The sequence below is a fragment of the Camellia sinensis genome, chromosome 14 (assembly GCF_055761805.1).
Source record: "Camellia sinensis isolate YWXY chromosome 14, ASM5576180v1, whole genome shotgun sequence".
In the NCBI taxonomy this organism is placed as follows: Eukaryota; Viridiplantae; Streptophyta; class Magnoliopsida; order Ericales; family Theaceae; genus Camellia; species Camellia sinensis.
The window spans coordinates 141,373,497-141,396,115 of NC_138974.1; positions in this window are offsets into that span (position 1 = coordinate 141,373,497).

Here is a 22,619-nt window from a genome sequence, read left to right on the forward strand (position 1 = left end):
TCGGCAACAAATTCTCATTAATTGAAAATCAAATCTGTTAATTCGGCATAAATCCGAATAAATAATACACAGATGAGCGCCTTTTTTCGCATCTTTATCCTACAAGAAACTGCAAATCTATAAATCTATGCTATATACAAGTAAAGAGTTGTCCCAGTAGATGAAGAGGAGTACCATTGGAATGTAGCTCTGCGGCGGCGGCCGAAAAGTAGGGTCAGTAAAGCGGCAGTGCGTGGACATCCGGAAGATGAGAGGGAGAGCTCTCACCAGCGGTAATGGGAGATGAGTCACACCAAGATGGAGAGGGAGAGCTGCGATTATAACAGGGTAGAGTCACACGAAGCTAGAGATTGAGGGAGAGACGGAGAGAGCGAGAGAGGGAGAGAGAAGAGAGGAGGATGGTTACCTGGACGCCGGAGGGAGTTCCGCCCACGCAGGTGTTGTCATCTGCGGTGCCACTGCGAGAAAAAGAATGAGTGAGGAGAGAACTAGGGTTGGGGCAAGTGAGAATGAAATTAGGGCCAATTTTTTTTTGTTTGAACGATGCTCCCTGTTTATTTAGGATGTGAGAATATTAGGTGTGAAAATAAAATTTTAAAAATTTATAGGTGTGATTAAAAAAAAAATTATTTAGTATTAACTGAAAAGTAATATAAAAAATAAATATTACCATACCTAATTAAATTAGGTGTGATTAAAATATTAATTTGATTTTTTCCTTCACATTTTCATTAAAAGTGTCATGTATATTAAAAGTAATATATAAAACCATGTTGTTTTATAATCGGCGACCAAATTTTTTTGTCGCAAAAAAATTTCAATTCCCGCCTCCACGTTTCAAATTTCCCTCCCAAACTTTTGGCAACCAAAAGACTAAATTAGTCGCAGAAAAGGTACTTTCACCGACAAACTTTTTTAGTCGCCAAATCTCAATCAACGGCGACTAAAATATTAGTCGTTAAAAGTACTAATTTGGCGACCAATTTTTTTTTAGTTACTGAAAATAAGTTTTTGACGACTCCATTTTTGGTCGTCAAAGGAAAAAAAAAATTATTTTTCATTCGGCGACTAAATTGTTTTAGTAGCCAAAACTCAATATACGGCAACTAAAATATTTTTTTCGGGGAAAATAAGTTTTTGGCAACTAAAATTTTGGTCGCCAATTCCACAACCAACTTATTTTTAATCTTCCGCAACCAACTTAATTTTTGGTCGCCAAAATGTGACCTTCCGCAACCAACTCATATTTGGTCACCAAAAATAATGTTCATTCGCGACTAATTAATATTTGGTCGCCAAAAGGTAACTTTTACTACCAACTTTTATATTGGTCGCAAAAAGTAGTTGCTAAAAGTGCAGATTCTTATAGTGACTTTTATATAAATGACAAATATATATTTATTTATAACAATTAATTGAGAATTAATTATTTAAGCTTGTTAAGGTGGAAACAATTTAAGATTATCTATCTATCTTTTATCTATCTTCTGTAACTATACTATTATATATGTGAACATTAAATTTGGTATCCAAACCTCTAAACCTTCTCCTCATGCCATGTGGCATATTATTATAGGTTAAAATAAAAAAATTATTATATTACAGTAAGATTTGAACCTAAGACCTTGAATTTCATTGACAACACACTTAACAATTAAGCAACTTATATGTTATATATGACATTAATTTTTTTATTATTTATTTTTATTCTTATTTATTTGAATTGCACATGTATCACATGTGCCACCCGATAATCTATACTATATATAAGGAAAATGTTGGACTTTATATTTTGAAACCTTTCCTTCTTTTTATGTCAAATGGATGTTTTCCATTCTCTATTTAAAAATTTTCGTTTCCTTTTTATTTCTTATGAATATTATATTATTTAAGTTTTGATGCAACTGAATTATTTACCACATCACATTCATTGCCATCTCAAGCTTCTCTTTCCATACCTCAAATGTTGAGAGATAAATCATACAGTTTATGATTATTGTTGTGTGGTATTCTTGTTGTATAACTATAGAAACAAGGTTCGGGATTTGATCAAATACAATGAAAAAATTTACTCCCAAACGCAAAGAGATTTGGTTGAGTATGGAACTTGGAAAATTAACTAAGTGCGAGTGAAAGTTCACTATTTGATTTCGAAACTAAGTTTAGGTGTTAAATAATGACACTATTGAGTTTTGTCCCTTGTTGAGGAAAAATCATTACATAGGTCCACATGGCCGGCCCTGAGATTTGTGAAGCCTAAGGCGAATTATAAAAATGGGGCCCCTCTAATATATTTTTTTTTAATAAAAGTTTTATGTATAAAATGATAAATATCTTATAATTTATACTTCCTAGGAAACATGGCTATAATCACAAACACTTTAATCCACAAATCGCAATCCACTGATCTGATAGCAAATAAATTATAAAATAAAAATTAATGAAAAAAAATTAGGGCTAAATTATTTATTCCACTAAAATCTAATGGATAAAGAAGGTAAAAAAAAAATTTGGGCAAATTTATTATTCCACTAACTGATAGAGAAAGCATGTAGAAAAAAAAATTAGGGTAACTTTATTTAATAAAATCTCATAGTGAGAGAGAAGATTTACCATGAGAGAGAGTGAGTCACCGGAAGAGTGAGTGAAAGAGAGAGAGTGAGTCGCTCACAACAATGCTGTGCTCTGCGTCTGCCTTGCCTTGAACTTGGTACATATTGCCGTGATCTTCATTTCATTACTTCGTTAAAGAGAGAGAGATTGAAAGCAAAACAGTGCACTGAAGTGAAAGTGATGTTGTATATAGTGTATGTATGGTTTGGGTTAGGCCCAAACACTTCTTCTGTTTTTGTTTTATTTTGTTTTGTTTTGTTTTTTTTTTTATATGTTTTCATTTTAATAAATATGGGCCAAACACATTTATAAATAAATATGAGCTAAATTTTACATGGGCCCAATAAAACATTTTGGAGCCCTTTAAATTGATCTTAAAAAAAAAAAAAAAAAAGGATTGGGCCTATAACAATTTATTAAATTTGGAGGCCCTTTTTTTGGGCCAAAATTTGGGGCACAAGGCACAAGCCTTATGTGCCTTAGGTCAGGGCCGGCCCTGTAGGTCCGCTCCATATTCTATGTGATATGTGCTTACAATTCTATTGATTACATTCCAATTATTTCTTATTTTTTCTCTCATGTATTACATAAAGCAACCAATATAATTGAAAAAACTCAGTGTGGCTGAAAAACAGGATAATTCCTCCTTGTCGAAGCTATATGGATTGGGTCGTTGAGTCTTGATGTTTAGGCTAGTAAGCCTATATGATTTTGTTATAGTTAGGAAAAATTACAATTCAGTACATGTTTTCAAAATAAATTTCAAATCAATAATAAAGTTACCAACTTTAATAATTGAAGTGATAAATTTTTTCATTTTGCAATTTTTTTGCAGTCTTACAATTGATTTGTAATTTCTCTTTTTTCTTATATAGTACTGTTGGTAGATTTTTCAGTGAGCATGTTGACGCTCACCCTTACATTACAGGTTTTTATATGTACTATATTTTTATATTAATGTTATTCTCTCGATATTACTCAAAAAAAAAAAAAAAAAAAAAAGCCTTACATTACAGGTTTGGACGGGAGATGCTTTCTTTCTGTTCACGGGTTTATAATCTTACTTGTTGCCCATTTTATGATTGTAATGCTCATCATTTTATTTAGGTCTGCATTATGGAACTAGTTGATCTGTTGTTGTATGATAAAAAAAAATTTAGCTGACTTTTTATTATTGGGATTTTTTTTAATTGGAATTAAAAAGTTTGTTTGAATTAACTTTTTTGACTTTTAAATAAAATAATTATGATTTGAATGTGACATTTTATTTTATTAATTTTTTAATCTTATTTTATTTTTTAGCGGCTAATTTAAACCCAACCATGATTGCCCGAACCATGATTGTCATTCATATGGTTTGGGAGGTGTATGTATTGATGGGAACCTGGGGTCACAGCAGCAATCTGCTGTGAGCTCGTAAAGGTTTTCTTCAAGTCTTTTTTGATTATCTGAACCGTTCATATTGTAGAGTTTGTTGAATAGATCATCCATGAAAAAAATCAAATTGATTAGAAATCTATAACTTTATAACAAGAGCACATTTGTTTTTAAAAAAATAAACAGTTGACATTATCTTGATAATTTTTGTAAAACAATTTGAATATGATCATGGTGTTAAAAATTTCTGATTAACTTGATTTTTGTGTGAATGATAAATTCGACGAATCCTACAATATGAACGGTTCGGATCATTGAAAAAGACTCGGAAAAAGCCCCACGGGCTCACATCAGCCCCAGGTCCATGTATGATTGTAGGATGATTCATGAGGGAAATGGAATCGTAATTGGTTAACCAAAATTAGATAGTTTTGTCATACTTTTTGGATAATTGGTTAACCACTTATCTCTTTTATTCATATGTGTGATCTCCATGTCTCATCAAGTCCTCCTTTTGGGGTTTAGAAAATTGGGGCTTGACAAATTTCATATTTCTATATCATTAAAAAAATAATAATTAACAAATATAATTTTTATATAGAAAATTTAAGCAATATGATGTAGAGGAGGCATGTTTGTTGTAAAAAATTTTAGGTTGTTTCTGAAATCTTCCTTGTTAAATTGTTGTTAATATGTTCATTTTTTGAAATTTTGAGATTTGGATTTAAATGAAATTGGAAACAGTTTTAATTTTACACTATTCACATACCATATGCAAGTTTTGATACCGCAAAATATTATGATAAAATCATTTTATGTCATAATTTAATGGATCATAAATAAACACATTTAAAACATAACCAAAGACATATTTATAACTAAAGTCTACTTTGTACATGAGTGCAAGTCCAATCTATGCTCGGATGTGAATCCAGCCACGCACAAATTATTTTTTCATGAAACTAGTTTTAAATTTTTTAGAAAGTTATCCATAAAATGAATTTACAACAATATTTGCACTAATGAATAGTTTATTTAATTTTTAATTTATTCTCTATTTTTGTGTGCAAATAAAAATTATGCCCCAATGCAACTAACAACTGTGTCAGTGCAAGTATTATATGTGCATAGTACAAATTTAATTATGCTATTTTTTCAAAATAATGTAAATTTTTATTTATTTTAATTATTTTTAATTTTTAAATTTGTATATCTAATATTAATCTTAATTTTAAAATATTATAATTATCTTTTTAATGATATCAATTTTATAAAATTCAGATTTTAATATTAAAATTTATGTATAATTTATGAAAATTAAAAAAAAGTAAAAAAAAAAGAGAGGGGAGAGAGAATAAGTGAAATAATGGAGAGAGAGAGAGAGAGAGAGAGAGAGAGAAGAAGAAGAAGAAGAAGAAGAAGAAAAGAGAGTGAAATGATGGAAGAGACGGAAAAAAAAAAAAGGTAGTGAAAAGATGAAAACAAAGACAAAAAGGAGAAATTGTGTAGTTAGGTGTGTAAAAATGGTTTGGCTTGTTCCGGTGTCCGATTTAGCGAGTTCCCGTAGAAAATCATTGAGTCAGGCCAAGGTGATCCACTCGTGCAAAATCTAAACCTAAGCCTAGGACCAGGGAGTACTCGGGCCTCAAGGGGGCTACCGAGTGGGCCTAGGCTGAGCCCGACTATTTATTTATTTTTTACCAAAATAACTTGAAAATACATTGGGCTTTAGACAAGTCGGGCCTTGGAGCTAGTCTTGAGTGGGCCAGTGGGTTGCGTTTCAAGCCCAGCCAATCGAGGGGCTTCGAGTTGGGTCAAGCCTTAAAACACATGACACAAGCCAATGCCCAGGGTGACGAGCTGCGCTTAGGCTTGGGCAGGCCTATCTGGGTCGAGCCGCAAGCAGGTTTTAGATGGACCGTGGGCCAGTGGACCGATTTACACCCCTAGGTGTAGTGTAGCGCTCGTCAGTAATTAGTTTTTTTTTTTTTTCATTTGGAATGCAATTTCAAATTTGTTGTCACTAATAGATAAATAATTTCCCAAAGAATGTTGATATGAAATTTCTTCAAAAGAATAATTGTTTAATGAGCCCTTCATATTTTTTATTTTTTCTCAATTTACACTATAATTTTTAGGCCCCGTTTGGAAATTGACTATTTAAATTAATTTTTTGACTTTTTTAAGAAAATATGTGCAAAAAAATAAAAAGAATTGTACCAATCACCTCCTTGCTTATTTAATTAATCATGTTTAATTGTTTGACTTGCATTTACTTATGTGCTTATGTGATAATATGTGTCATATGTGATATGAGTTATATGATTTATTTTGTACTATGTGTAGAAAACGTGTATATGAACATGTCTGAATCAGAAAATCATAAGGTTAGAATTAAATACTTGGATGGGTGATTTGAGCCTAATTCACATTAGTATGATTAATTTTAGTTTAATTTAAATTAGGTTTTGAAGGATTAATTAATGTATGATTAGGTTTGATTTAATTTGGTTAGTGAGGTTCATTGGCATTACTTTAAAATTAATCAAGCTTAATTAAGGTTAGTGACCTAATGGCCTTCCTAATTCTAGTCATCAATTTATAAGGTGAAGAAGAGTTTAGAGAGAGAGAGAGAGAGTGAGTGAGAAGAGCTCCAAGGAAGAAAAGCTCAAGAAATTATAGGGAGCTAAGTGTTGAAGCTTGATTCTCCATAGATTCATCATCTCAAGGTAGGATCTCCACCAAATTTCTTGAATTAGAAGCATCTACACTCATGATCCTTTGAAATTTAAGTTAAATTATGAAGAATTCATGTTTAATTAAAAGTTTTATGGTGTAATTTGAATTAGAAAACATGCATGTACATCATAAAGAAGAATTGAGAGGAATTAGTTCATAATCTTGACATGGCATCAAATCATGACATTCATGTTCACAAACTAATTTTCTTGCATGGTTCCTAAAATTTGAAAAGAATTTTCCATGGAAATTGATGTTGGAACCCTTAAATGTATGCTTTATGGTTTTAACATTTAACTCAAGATTTTTGACTCCTTAATTAGAAATTTGGATTTTGCTTCAAGGCTATGTTTTGAATGTGATGATAGAAATTCAAGTTCAAGGTTGTTTCTTAAGAATTTTTGAGTTATAATGCATGAATTTGGAGCCTATTTTTGAAAAGATTGAGTTTCAAGCTTGAAGGTGTTTTTCGAACAACTTTGAACCTAGAATCACATGTGTGGCGTGAAGCCCTGTACGTGCAGAACAGCCTCCCCTGCTTCGTGTCGCTACTACTTTAATTGCACGTGCGGTGATGGTTCTGCACGTGCGGCCATGACCTCGGTACGTGCGGTTTTTAGGACAGATTGTCGTTTTGCTTTCTCTTTATTTTTCTGATGCATGGGCCTTCATTCGCATGTTTTAATTGCATTTTTGAAACTCATTTGCATATCATGATTAAGAAAAGATTTAAGGAACAATTAGAAACGACTTAATGAACACATGGCAAACGTTCCGAATAAGTTTAAGAACCGATTATACAAATCGAATATGTTTTGAGATATTGTACTTGGTATGTTTGTGTAAGTTATACACCACGTTCTGACCAATCTGTCTGAGGAGCCATCTGTGAGTAATAACTCAATAAAGCTATATTTGTTTAAAAGTATTTTCTAAATTACAAGTTATGTTATGTTTCTGAACTATAATTTATGTAAATGAATAAATGATTGTCCTTTTCTAAAATGTATTCGTGGCATCCTTTATCATCTGTTTCTATTATTAGAGATCTCTGTCAGTTCCAACTCTTGGAACTATCTGTCTAACCTTCATGGTTATCTATTCTGATTATGTATGACCATATGTTTTATCTGTTCTTGTCTGATATGACTATCTGTTTTGTAACGCCCCCACTTTTGGGCATCATATTTTAATATAAATAATTCAAGATAGTTAAGTATTAAGTTCAAATATAACAGTTAAAGAAGTACGTTCCAAAGCTTAATCTCATTACAACCCCAAATGTTTGATTTCTTACATAATTCTCCGGATATCGTTACATTAATACATAAAATTTCATCAAAATAGATAAGAAGGTGGGCAAGACAAGCCTTAATGGCCAGGCTAAGACAGATCTAAGTGAACCATGGTTGAATTTCGGTATCTTCGACAAAACCTTTCCCTAGATTTTCTCTTTCTTCTTCACCTGGCATGAAATGCCGTAAGCTGCAAAGCCCAATAGGATACAAGAAACGCAAAAACTAGCCACTTCTTACAATTTAAAAACTTATGCAATAATAACACAGTGGAGTTATTTAACAACATTTAAAAATATACAATCATCACAAAAAAGATAACAGTGTGGCGAGAACAACTTATATATATAGACATAATTCATCATGAATATATTCACAATGCAAATGATAGGTTATCATAGAGTTTATAACATAATCTCAATTAATTGTAAATTTGGTGAGCCTACGGTGACTCCCCATGGAGTGCCATACTACCCAACCATTGACCCTCATCAGGGACTATTTTGCACCTTCTCCTGATCGCGAGGCACTAGACCTAAGGATGTTACATGCTGAGTTAGATACTCTGGTCGTATCATCAGTAGTCCGTCTCAAGAGAATCGGCCTTCCAAAGGTACTCCCTCTGTGTGAAACCCACACTGCCACCCTTATCCCAAAATCAAATTCGTGAGGTCAGAATGCCATCCGAGCCATATCAAGGCTTCGCAAGCTAAATAATCACATTTCCTTAGAACCAGAGCACACACTATACCAACAAAACATCGGCATACCTTTTCCTTGTATTCATCCGCATATGTATGGTCCAAAACCACCCATTTCATTTTCCCCATATTATGGTTAAATAGCTCTTGATGAAAATACACATATCATGATTCATTCACTGCTGGAAAATAGACTTTTAGTGGCATTTAAGAAATGCCGCTATATCTATAAAAAAACGCTGCTAATTCCTTTTGCGACGTTTAGTACCAAACGTCAAAGATGCGGTCGGCGCTGTATCTTTACGACGTTTTAAAAATGTCGCGATATTAGAATAAAAACGCCGCGAAATGTCCCTACCATGACGTCACTATGATTTTAGCGACGTTTTCAAAACGCCGTCATATCTTTTTTTTAAAAATTGACCGTTAACTTTTTGGAGTTTAGGTGGCGTTTTAAAAACGCCGTGAAATCCTCTTCTTTTTTCTTGTTTTTTTAATTTTATGTGATTGAACCAAAAAAACACCTATAATAAAATTGAATAGCCTTAATATGAAATAATAACTCCCATTCAAATAATAAATGCAGCATTAATTCACTTTCCCATTCAATTTAATATCTAATCATCATTACCCACAAAATAACATATTCAAAAATTAAATTCACAATTCTCAACCAAAAAACCAGCCTTGTTCTTATCAACACTAGCAGTCCTATGGCAGTAAAAATCAACACCAGCCAAAAGTCACACAGAGCCTTGTTCTTATCAACTAGACCAACTTGTATTACAAAAGCTTTTGTAAGATAATTTGCTCCCATAAAAATGTAACTTAGAAGCACAGATGGCAGTTGCAAACACACAAACCATTTAAGCATGTGTATTCCATAAGCAGTGTTCTAAAAGTAGTATTTCCTTTTCAATATAACACCACAAAATAAAGCCTCCCAAAGAACTTGTTCAGGTCTCAAACAAGCAAGAGAAGACATTTGGTAGAATGTAATAAACTGTGAGGCATCAGCAATAACTGTGAGGCATCTAGTAGAATAAGCAAGAACTTGTAATAAACTGTGAGGCATCAGCAATAATCCAAAATCCGAACATCATGCACCAACAAGCCCTACAAGCAAGGAAAAAAGAGGAACAATCAAAATCTATAAAATAAAGCCAACAAGCAAAGCAGTGATGAAAAAAAAAAAACAAAGAAAAATAACAGCCAAAGACTTGGACCATAAAATGTAATTATTACAGTATACTTGATTTAACTGAAGTGATTCAACCAACTAGAATATTGGAAACTTATTTCCCACTTGTTGATCACATCAATGATTAAAATTAATACTACTTTTGCCTAGGAGAAAAAACAATTATAACTAATGAATAGTGCATTTTGCCAATCATATGAGTATCAACAACCAAGTTACATCAAGAACAAATTAATCATGTGGAAAGGATACAGAAATTATGTTCAGACAACATCCATAATAAGATAAATAAGGTTTAATGCACTCCTAAGGCAAAATGCTAATCTCACTCTATAATCAATTGCCGAGGTTTTCTAAAAATAGCTATCAAATATTCTATCCTAACCTTTATCATCAAGAAAATTACGCTTTATAGGCCAAACATTTATGAGATCAAAGATTATAAAATCAGCAAGTAAAAATATGATAATATCCCAAAGATTAGGCATAAATTAACAGCATAGAAAATATACAAATGGACAATAAACGATATGTGAAGGAACCGGTTATGTCCATAAAAGTCTAAGAATGACACCAATACCAACTTAACAAATTACACAGAAATGAACTAGAAAGTAACCATAAGTTGACCAACATTTAGCACCCTAAAATAATAGTTTCACACATAAAATGAGAAATGGTTCATTGTATGCATAGAACTCAAATAGAAAATGAAGTGTAAAGAATCCAAGATGTTCTTCTACTTTAAGTTATAGATCAACTCTCTCTCTCACAGTGTCCTGGAGAACAGTATTCGTCAGCTTTAGGCACAAAGAGATGAGAAAGCAAGAAGGACTAATTGTCATGATAAAATTTATAATCTAAGGCATAAAACTCTTATATTGACAGCATACCTCTTCACAACCTGATTCCATCATCACTTTAATAGATCTGGTCACAAGTTAGACAGACAAAATAACATTTAGAAAAAAAATGGAACATTGAATTATTAAGTCATGTGCAGCAGTTGGAATAAATAGGTATGGAATGAGTATGAAAATCATCACAAGTCCAGTTGTTCATGTTCAAGGCAATAATGACAACATTGCATCTGTTGAGGATGTTATTTAATGTCTTTTCTTCAATAAATTTTATATCATTGTCGCAGCACAACTCACATAGGTTATATAGTTATATCAGGTCACTCTAATTCTATGTTTGGATGAAGAAGAATTTGTAACAAGAAAATAGAAAGGCATGAAAAATGTGAAACTTCTTTTTTTCTTTTTTCCTCTCCAAATTCAATATTTAAACACTACATAGAAGTGAATTTTCCCTTAAAATCAACTTTGATTCCTAACAGCAAATTTATTCATTTATAAATCAAAAATTACCGAGTAAAAAAAAAAAAAAAACTAAATTCTCGCCTTTAGCAAGGGCACATGATCTTTGATCGGGCGAGAGGGGGTGCTCATAGCTGACCTTCCCCAATCGTACCCAAGCTCCCGAGCTGAGGCAACTTTGGTGATGACGGACACGTGGCCTTTGGCACTGAGTCAGGGTTTCCTAAATTCCCCCATAAAAAAATATTTAGGTGGCGACTCTGTATCTGGCAAAGCAGTCCATGTTTGGCACTTCTTTTCTAAAAATATGTTTTCTCAAAATGATTTGCCGGGTTTGGACTCTTTGGTTCAGATTAAGAACCGTGACAATTTGAGAGTCCTGAACTGTAGTGAACCCAATATGAACAGAACGGGACTCATCCTCCCGGGGCGTTCGCGGGACGTCTACATAGTCATCCCACTGTTCGGCCAATGTCACATCAACAACAATCTCATGCATTTTCATCCCAAGAGGTGAGCAATCATTTAATCAAAGTTTTTTTGACAATACAATATCTTATTAATTAAAATACTTGTTTTGATTAAATATAGGTTCACCTTTCAAAGAAAGAGAAGAAGAAGAAGAAGAAGAAGAAGAAGAAAAAGAAGAACTAACAAGGTAAAAGTACTAACATCACTAGTTCTCTAATAATCTACAAATAATTAACTCAATTGTGACATTGATGTAGCCGTAGGTGTAACAATTTAATGGCAACTCCTCAACCTGCAAAGTGTTCACCAATTCTAACATTCACACCAACCAAATCTGAACATGCTTCCTATTTAAGCTGATAATAATATTCATAAATCAATAGCGTTAAAGACATGTTAGGCAAATGCTTTTTTGAGTTGAGAATGATGTTGTACAAGTACTTCTATAATTTTATGGCTCTAAAACAGTAAATTGAATTCTAAGAACAAAATCAAGAAATCCAGAACTAACCAAACTAAACCTTGTGTCCCAATCAAGTGGGGTCAGCTGTACCTGCATGAATCTTTTTTTTTTTCCATTCTACTCTATTAAAGAATATATGCTTAGTTAAATTAAAGAAGTTCAAGTGCACTGTTTTAGGGATGACATGGGCGTTGCCATATTCAATGGAAGAACTCCTTGTTTTTTGGAGTTCTTGCTGCCCTAAAAAGTCAAATACGAAGGCTTCACAAACTGCAATGTTATGTTCTATATATAGAACGTGTGGAGGGAGCACAACAGATCTTTCAATGTTATGTTCTAATAGTCCTTCTTTTTTTTTTTTAAGTTTTTCATTTATTTTGGAAATCTGTGTGTTTGGTGCAGATTCTAATTATAGTAGGACTACTCCTTTCTTAAATCATATGTAAATTACTTGTCATTTTTCTCCCCTTTTTTCTGAATGTTATTTTATTTGTCTAACTTGTGAAGAGGTATGTTGTCAATATAAGAGTTTTATGCCTTAAATTATAAATTTTATTATGACAATTAGTCCTTCTTGCTTTCTCATCTCTTTGTGCCTAAAGCTGAAACCGAATACTGTTCCCAGGACACTGTGAAAGAGAGAGCTGATCTGTAACTTAAAGTAGAAGAACATCTTGGATTCTTATCAAGGCTGAAGTGAATTCCATGCATCTGATAACATTGCCATGCCATGTTTATTTATTCATGAATTTGTGAATTGATGTCACTACTACAAAAAATAGTTAAAGATCACACTTTGACAAAAAAAAAGATCTCACTTTTATTGGAAGTGTGATAAAAAAAAAAATTAGATTGATATTTTAATCACACTTAATTTGATTGAGTGTGATAATATTTATTTTTTATGTCACTTTTCAATCAAGTGTGATTATATATATATATATATATATTTAATCACACCTTCTAATTAAAGTGTGATTAATATATACACTGCTACTTTTTAATCACACTTTTTAAACAAGTGTGATTATATATATATTTTTTAATCACACATTCTAATTAAAGTGTGATTATTTATATATTTTTTAATCACACCTTCTAATTAAAGTGTGATTATATATACACTACTACTTTTTAATCACACTTTTTAAATAGGTGTGATTATATATATATTTTTTAACCACACATTTTAATTAAAGTGTGATTATTTAAATATTTTTTAATCACACCTTCTAATTAAAGTGTGATTATATATACACTACTACTTTTTAATCACACTTTTTAAATAAGTGTGATTATATATATATTTTTTAATCACACATTTTAATTAAAGTGTGATTATATATACATTACTACTTTTTAATCACACTTTTTAAATAAGTGTAATTTTATATATATATATATATATATATATATATATTTAATCACACTCCCTAAATAGGTATAATTGTATAAAATATTTCAATTTAATTTTTATATAAAATATACAATTCCCAAATCCGCGCCTCTATTCTACCCATGAATGATAGAAACGACTCACTACTAGAAAAGGAGGCTTTAGACACGGAACTTTTTCACCCATTTTTTCATCTTCCTATCTCTCTGTCTCTGTCTCTCTTCTCTCTCTCTCTCTCTCTCTCTATCTCTCTCTCTCTTTCTCACTCATCACGCTTCTCTGTCTGTCTGTCTCTCTCTTTCTCTCTGTGTCTCTGTCTCTTTTATTTTTCTCCCTCTCACTCATCACTCTTCTCTGTCTGTCTGTCTGTCTGTCTGTCTCTCTCTCTTTCTCTCTGTGTCTCTCGTTCATCTCTCTTCTATCTATTTCTCTCATCTCTCTTCTCTCTCTGTCTCTCTTCTCTTTATCTCTCTCGCTCATTTCTCTCTTGTTTATCTCTTTTCGCTCTTTTTTTTTCTCTCTCTCTCTTTGTCTATATCTTTTCACCCATTTTTTCATCTTCGTCTCTCTCTTCTCTTTCGCTCCCTCACTCATCACTCTTTTCTTTCTGTCTATCTGTCTCTCTCTCTCTCTCTGTGTCTCTCACTCATCTATCTCTTCTCTCATCTCTTTTCTCTCCCTATCTCTTCGCTCATCTCTCTTCTATCTATCTCTCTCATCTCTCTCTGTCTCTCTCGCTCATCTCATCTCTCTCTGTCTCTCTCACTCTTCTCTCTCTCTCTGTCTTTCTCGTTCATCTCTCTTCTCTCTATGTCTCTCTCGCTCATCTCTCTTCTCTCTATCTCTCTCTCTTTGTCTCTCTCGTTCATCTCTCTTCTCTCTCTATCTCTTTTTCTATCTCTCACTCTCTATCTCTTTATCTTTTTGTCTCCCTCTCTCTCTCTCTTCTCTCTCTCTCTCTCTCTCTCCCCCACTGTGTTCGCGTTGCTCACTCTCTCATTTCCGTCTTCTCTATTTACTGAGCTCCCTCTCGATTTATCTATCCACTACAAGAAAATGCCCTTTTAGCGACCACTTTGTATCTCTCTCGCTCATCACTCTGTCTTTCTCTCTCTCTCTCTCTCTCTCTCTCTCTCTCTCACTCTCTCCTCTATCTGTCTCTCACTCATCTCTCTCTCTCTCACCACTCATCTCCTTTACCACCTTCACCACTACTGCAAACGTCATTCCACTACTACCATTATTACCACTGTTGCTACTTCACCTCTACAACTACCATTACTACTACCATTGCCACCACTACCACTACTGCCACTACTACTACCATTACCTCTCCTTCACCCTTGCCACTTCATCTACTTTACCACTACCACTACCACAACTTCACCACTAATCTCCTTCGCTACCACCACCACCACCACCATCATCTCTTATCCACCACCTTCACCACTACTGCCACAACTACTACCATTACCTCTTATTCACCCTTGCCACTTCATCTACTCTACCACTACCACAACTTCACCACTAATCTCCTTCGCCGCCGCCACCACCACCACCTTCACCACTACTGCAGCTCCCTCTGCTCTACCACAAAAAATTAGTTCATGATTTTTAATAACAAAAAAAAATGGGCCGTAGAAAAATATTTTTCATGAACCACAGAAAATTAACTTTTATTTTAGTGGAAAATATTTTTCATTAAAATATTACCCCTACTTCTACTAAATAAAAAATAATAATATTTTTTTCATCAAAATAAAAATGAAACAAATAAATTTTCAATTTTAGTAACTAAAAAAAAAGGAATTTTTTTTAAAAAAAATTCATTAACTACAAAAAATATATATTTTAACAAAAAATAATTTTTTTTGACGACGGCAACTCCCGTCGCAAAAAAAAAAAAAAAAAAAAAAAAAAAAAGAAGTTAAACGACATTATTTTGTTATTTAAATTTCATTTTTGACAAAAAAAAATATTATTTTTTACCCCTACTTCTACCAAATAAAAAATAATAATATTTTTTTTCATTAAAATAAAAATGAAACAAATAAATTTTCAATTTTAGTAACTAAAAAAAAAAAGATTTTTTTTAAAAAAATTCATTAACTACAAAAAATATATATATTTTAACAAAAAATTATTTTTTTTGACGACGGCAACTCCCGTCGCAAAAAAAAAATAAAAATTAAATGACATTATTTTATTATTTAAATTTCATTTCTTACAAAAAAAAAATTAAATAAATTATTTTTTATTCCCGCCCTTTTTTGTTTTCCATTCCCGCCCCCTTCCCCCACCTTTTTTCTTCTAATCCCCCCCACCTTTTTTCTTCCAATGCCCCCCCTCCCCCCAAAAACAAAAAATCCCCAATCTCAAACCCAAATCCCTAATCTGTTCTTACCCCCCTCTCGAGAGAGATCAACGGCGAGCGGCGGAGGAGCAGCCGAAAGGGCAAACGAGCCCTGGCCGTTCGCCATTGCACAACTCGCAGTCTCTTTATTGGTTTTCTATTTTCGCTTCTCCATATTCTACTTTACTGTCACTAAAATCATATTCCATATATTTTGTTTTATTTCTACTACCAAAATGAGGAAATTTTGAATTTATGTTTGCTATTGCAGGACATCAGTGTTGGATGAAGCTGAATTTTCCAAGTTCCACTCTGGCGTGAAGCGTGGAGATATTGTTGGTGTTATTAGGTATCCAGGTTTGGAATACTTCACATGTTACTTATTGACCACTTGCGTTGATATTTGATTATCTTGCATTGAATATTGGAAAGAGAAAGCACCGGATGCAATTAATAATTATATTTATTGAAGTTCACGTAAACCCTTTTTGCCTCCATATCTGGACAGCAAAATGTTCATCAGATTGTGGTTCCTTGCCTAAGTATTTTTAAGTTGGTTTAACAGAGATTGATAGTGTATGGATTTAATTGTCCATCAACTTTGATGTAAGACTAAATTGATGTTTATTTTCTTTACTAGTAGAAACTTACGTATAAAAACTATTCAACATCTTGATTAAACATTCCAGTTTGTGTGTAAAGAGGTGTCAATTTCTTTGATAGGCCATATCCTTTTGTGCCACATAGAAGTAGCTATTATAAACAAGTTAAACTCACTAGGACCAATTTCTTGACAAGGATGGGTGGGATCCTAATTGACCTTGATTTTGTTCTTTTTTTAATCAGCAAATTGACATTTAGTCTTGGCCCTTTGAAAAGAATTGAGCTGTGAGGTCATGAGCAGGGGTGGAACAAGAAAATTTATGTTCTCTAAAGTCTTTTTGAGTTGATTTGTGTATTAAGAACTTTTGAAACTACAACATAATTAGATATATTGGCATAAAGCACAAAATATTAAGAAAGAGATATTATTGTAAAGTTAAACGTACTTTGAATTGCTCTCCTTGTTTTTAAATTTTTTATTAGTATAAATTTAATATATTTTGATGTTTAAATTGGTCTAATTGTAAAATTATAGACAACTATAATGGATTAATAAAATTATTTTCTATGATTTAATTGATGTTTATATATATATATATATATTTAAATTTAAATTTTTCTGAAAAACGTTTGTTGTTTATAAAAAATGTAAAATATAGAATTTAAGAAATTCATGTAGTTGATCAAACTTGGAAAATAAAGAATTTAAGTTGAAAGGTGAGATGTTGTATTTTTGTTTATGGAAATTGAAATTGAGTATGGGGGTCATGATGACATAGAAAAACCAGAGCTATGGCCAAAAAATACATATAGACTACCATTCTCTTTCTATGCCAAACTAGTGCTGGAGCACACTAATTTGAGTCAATATCTAAGCCTACTGGTTTAGAATGAGGTAGCATCATTTATTTGCATACATACATTGTTATCAAATCGTGAATCGTTTTGCTAAAATAGTGAATAATGAATTGTAAGATTCACTTGATTTATTATATTATAATTTTATATATGTTTATAAATATAAAAGTACACAGAGTGTTTAAAATGGAATAAATATCAATAGAACTAATTTGTATATCACATTGAACAATGTATATCAGTTAATTAATGTATATCAATATAATTAATTGATCTCCTTTTATTTCTTGATGGAGAGGTGAAAACGATGGTTCATGCATTATGTAAACAAAAACATAACTGAATCATAGTGAATTCCAAATTGAATCACACGATTTACTCAATTTCCGATTACCGACACGATTCTAATCGTTTGTTTGAAACTCGTATCGAATCTTGTATGAACCAAATCGTGAATCATACGAATCTAACAACCATGCTTGCATATGTTACCTATATGCAGGCTTGGACATGTTATGCTCAGTTATAAATTTATTTTGTTTTGAATAGGTAAGTTAAGGATACCTCACATATGAATATCTTTATTGGAGGAATGCAATCTAAGTTGCTGGGGTGTTCCCTAGGGGGCATTTTTTAGAAGTTATAATTATAGGATTTGTTGTCCTTCATACGAGATTCACACTGAATTTGATTTGTTGGAAAACTCTATCTCTTAGGTGGAAGTATTTATTTTATTATTTTAAATTAAAATCTAGAAATGTGGTGATTAGTTGTTGCGTCTGTGCAACTAAATACTCAAAAACATTGAATAATAGGAGATATTATCAGTTTAGATTCATTTGATGAAACTGTGTAGTATGCCTCCTGACATTTCTCGAAATAGATAGACCACCTAGTGGTGATGCTGCTTGTGACTATTAGAGCAGTACTATCATATTAAAAAATCTTCATCTAGAAGATAATTACTTGAATTATCATTTGTGTAGGAGAAAATAAATCTAGGTAAATTTACAGAAGCATTGAACATGTTATCTTTAGTTTCTCTTTTCTTTGGGTGATTCAGAATTGTTGATCCCTAGATTGTAGTATATCCACTGGTAATATTATTCAATTTGTGCTTTTTATTTAGTTTTTTAATTGAATTGATTATAGGAGATTAACTAGTCGGGTAGTTTTACAAAAACTCCCTGAATATATGTTCTCATTTTCACATTTCTGGCCTAACATGGTAATCTTTGGGTTGGTGAATCTGGACATGAGAATGAAAAGGTAAGCAGAGGACTACTCCTAAATTATGGACAAGCATGCACAATACCAACTCCTAACATGGCCATAGACATATAATTACCCAGTACGTTATACTTTAGAGCCATGTTAGATTTGTGTGCTTATTGGCATGAATTCATAAACCTAAAAAGCTGGAATTGGCAAGGAAAGAATTTTAGTTTAAAACAACTGAACTGTAGAATTGTAGTGCTTATATCATGTATGCAAACACATGTGAGGGGCGTTGGAAATTTGAAAAGATAGGTAGGTTTTCAAATTTTGGTTTCTGGAATGAACTTTCCTTTTTGGGTTTATAGACATGGAAATATTTGAACAATTCTTGGATTGAGTTTATTGGTGGATTCCTTCTTTTTTTTTTTTTTTTGGCCTTCATATTTAGCAGTGTGAACATCATATTGTCTTTATACCATATTTATGTGAACATGTTCTTAGATTTTATGCTTATATTGTCTTGGTTGTGTTTCAGGGTGAAGAAATTATTGTGGTAATTCCATGGGATGAATGGTGGGAATTGTCTCTTAGGGATGAATCCAATCCACAGGTAGTGTTGTTGCCCTTACATCCAGATGTGCGTGCTAAATTTAATTCGACTGCAGCATGGGCATATGCTCGGAGCATGGCAGGGAAGCCATATGGTTATCACAACATGATTTTTAGTTGGATTGATACCATTGCTGACAACTATCCACCACCTCTTGATGCTCACTTGGTATGCTTAAGTTTGATATTTTTCTAATAAAAAGCACAAAAGCACCAAAAACAAAAATTATATTTATTCTCACATTATTAACCTTTTTTCTGGTATTTTCAGGTGGTTGTGTTGGAGTTTGAGAAGGTTGCATGCATATGGGGTTTAAGAAGGTTGTTTGGAGTATATAATTTATGACTGATTTGCTTATCTGCTTAATCATTATTATGTGGATGTGGGCTTTTCCAATTTTATTTTGTTCTTCTTTTTATTTTTATCCTCCTTTAGGTAGACAACTGAATTTCATTAAAATGAAACTAATGGCCTTTTGTTTTCTGTAACCAAGTGCTTTTGCCTCCTTAAGTTTGCTTTAATTTATTGTCATAGGGAGTGGATATATTTATTTTGTTAGAGAATAATTTAAAGTATAGTTAAGGGTGCAAAAGCACCAAAAACAAAAATTATATTTATTCTCACATTATTAACCTTTTTTCTGGTATTTTCAGGTGGTTGTGTTGGAGTTTGAGAAGGTTGCATGCATATGGGGTTTAAGAAGAGTTTAAGAAGGTTGTTGGGAGTATATAATTTAGGACTGATTTGCTTATCTGCTTAATCATTATTATGTGGATGTGGGCTTTTCCAATTTTATTTTGTTCTTCTTTTTATTTTTATCCTCCTTTAGGTAGACAACTGAATTTCATTAAAATGAAACTAATGGCCTTTTGTTTTCTGTAACCAAGTGCTTTTGCCTCCTTAAGTTTGCTTTAATTTATTGTCATAGGGAGTGGATATATTTATTTTGTTAGAGAATAATTTAAAGTATAGTTAAGGGTGCAAAAGCACCAAAAACAAAAATTATATTTATTCTCACATTATTAACCTTTTTTCTGGTATTTTCAGGTGGTTGTGTTGGAGTTTGAGAAGGTTGCATGCATATGGGGTTTGAGAAGAGTTTAAGAAGGTTGTTGGGAGTATATAATTTAGGACTGATTTGCTTATCTGCTTAATCATTATTATGTGGATGTGGGCTTTTCCAATTTTATTTTGTTCTTCTTTTTATTTTTATCCTCCTTTAGGTGGACAACGAATTTCATTAAAATGAAACTAATGGCCTTTTGTTTTCTGTAACCAAGTGCTTTTGCCTCCTTAAGTTTGCTTTAATTTATTGTCATAGGGAGTGGATATATTTATTTTGTTAGAGAATAATTTAAAGTATAGTTAAGGGTGCAAAAGCACCAAAAACAAAAATTAAATTCATCTAAAATAATAAATTACTCACTTTGTATAAAATCCATTGTTATTTTATTTGAGTTTTGTAGAGTGCGTAATACAAGCAAAATTGTTATAAGTTTTTTAAGAAGAAATATATTTCAATATATTTTTTTAGTATCTTTATTAAAAAAATAACACAAACTTTATAAATTTTAACATAATACTTATAGATTATAACTGCATTTTAATATTAAAAATATTTACACCGTGCCTTTAGGCACGGGCATACGCTAGTCTATATAATAAGGGAAAAGGCTTTTTGAAAATGTCTAATTTATCTTAGAGATACATTTTGATCCAATGATCAATATCAATCTTGGTGTATATCAATAGCATAGATCTATGTAGTTCCCGCCCAAACATTTCTCTCCCTCACCCTTCCACCTACCCACGTCTCCTCCCCATTCCCTCTTCATCGCTCTCCCTCTCTGTTCTCACCCACTCTCTGCCCCATTCCCTCTTTATCTCTCTCTCTCCCTCTCTGTTCTTCTTCTTTCCTACCTTCCTTCTTCCGCTGCTCTGTAGTCTTCTGCCTCTCGAACTCGACTCTGCTCTCCAGTCTCGCAAGGTAAGATTTCTGCCTCCCCCTTCTCTCTCTGTCTGTGTCTACCTCTCCAGTCCTCGAACTCGCATTTTGGGCTATTTGATTGTAAGATTGATTGTTGTTTTAATTGTTATTTTGATTTTGAAATCAGAAATTAGGATGATTTATTAATTTATTGTTACATAATCTATTGTATGCCCAGATGGAATTTTTGGAAATGGTGATTTTTGAAATTATTAAGTTAGGTAAATATCAGAGTTCCGATCACCCCAGCATCGACTTAGACTGACGGTGGTCTTGGCCTGTGAGTATTCTAGGTAATCGACCGCCGCCAACTACAAGTTCATTGAAAATCATTCGAATCTGTCAGTTTCATCTCTCCGCTGATCTGATACTATGGGGTTTTGTCATTTTGTTCTTCATTCTTGATTGTTTACTTGTGTATTCATATGTTTTTTGCTTCTTGAGATTTGGGATTTGCAATGGCCTGATGCATATATATGATTAGGGTTGAATTTAAACTACTAAGAACATATGATTTGGAAGGTAGAAAAACATAATGAACAATAACAAGATAACAACGGATACCTTTGAAAAAAGAAATAGTTGCAGGGGTGACTGTACTGACCCTTGGATCTGGGGGATCATCTTTCTTGAAGCAGTCTTTCCTCCCCAAAGCAAGATTGCTATCAATGATGGCAACGGTCAACTGTTTTGTCAATGGCATGCTTGCTGCAGGCATATGAAAATTAGGGAGCTTATGCATATGTTTAATGTAATTAATTGGCATATGCTATATGAAAAGGCTAATTTTCTAGAATTAAAAATTTAGAACATTAAATGTTTGAAAATGCCCTCATATTGCTCAATCACAAGCCATTCAACAGTCCATGACTGTGGAATTAAAGGGAAGGTAAGGACCCCTATCTTATCCCTCTTTTTCATAGATAAAATACTCCATTAGAATGTACCAAAGGTGTGCAACCCATGTACACAATATGCATGCACAGTCTATACCAACATTACACAAAAAAGTTTAAATATATATATATATTTTTTTTAATACTCAATCTGCCATGCTTTATTCTTTTAAGAATATATAATGCCTTCTTATAATGAATTTGATGAATGTGCCATGAATGGGATTTGGGAATCTGTTGTGTATATATATTTTTGGTTTTCTCTGTTGATGCATTACTGAAGTGTTATTGCTAATTTTTTAAATGACTAAGTTTTTTAATGATGAACCAGTCTATCGATTCAATTGATTATTTTATAGGTGTTTTTACTTAGATGGTCAATGTCATATATATGTAGGTAATACTTCGATTGGAGCTGGATTAAAAATGATGGATCATAAAGGATCATAAAGGACATTTTCATAGATTCGTAACAAAAATTCATAATTTAATCGTCTTATTAAATTTAGCAATTTT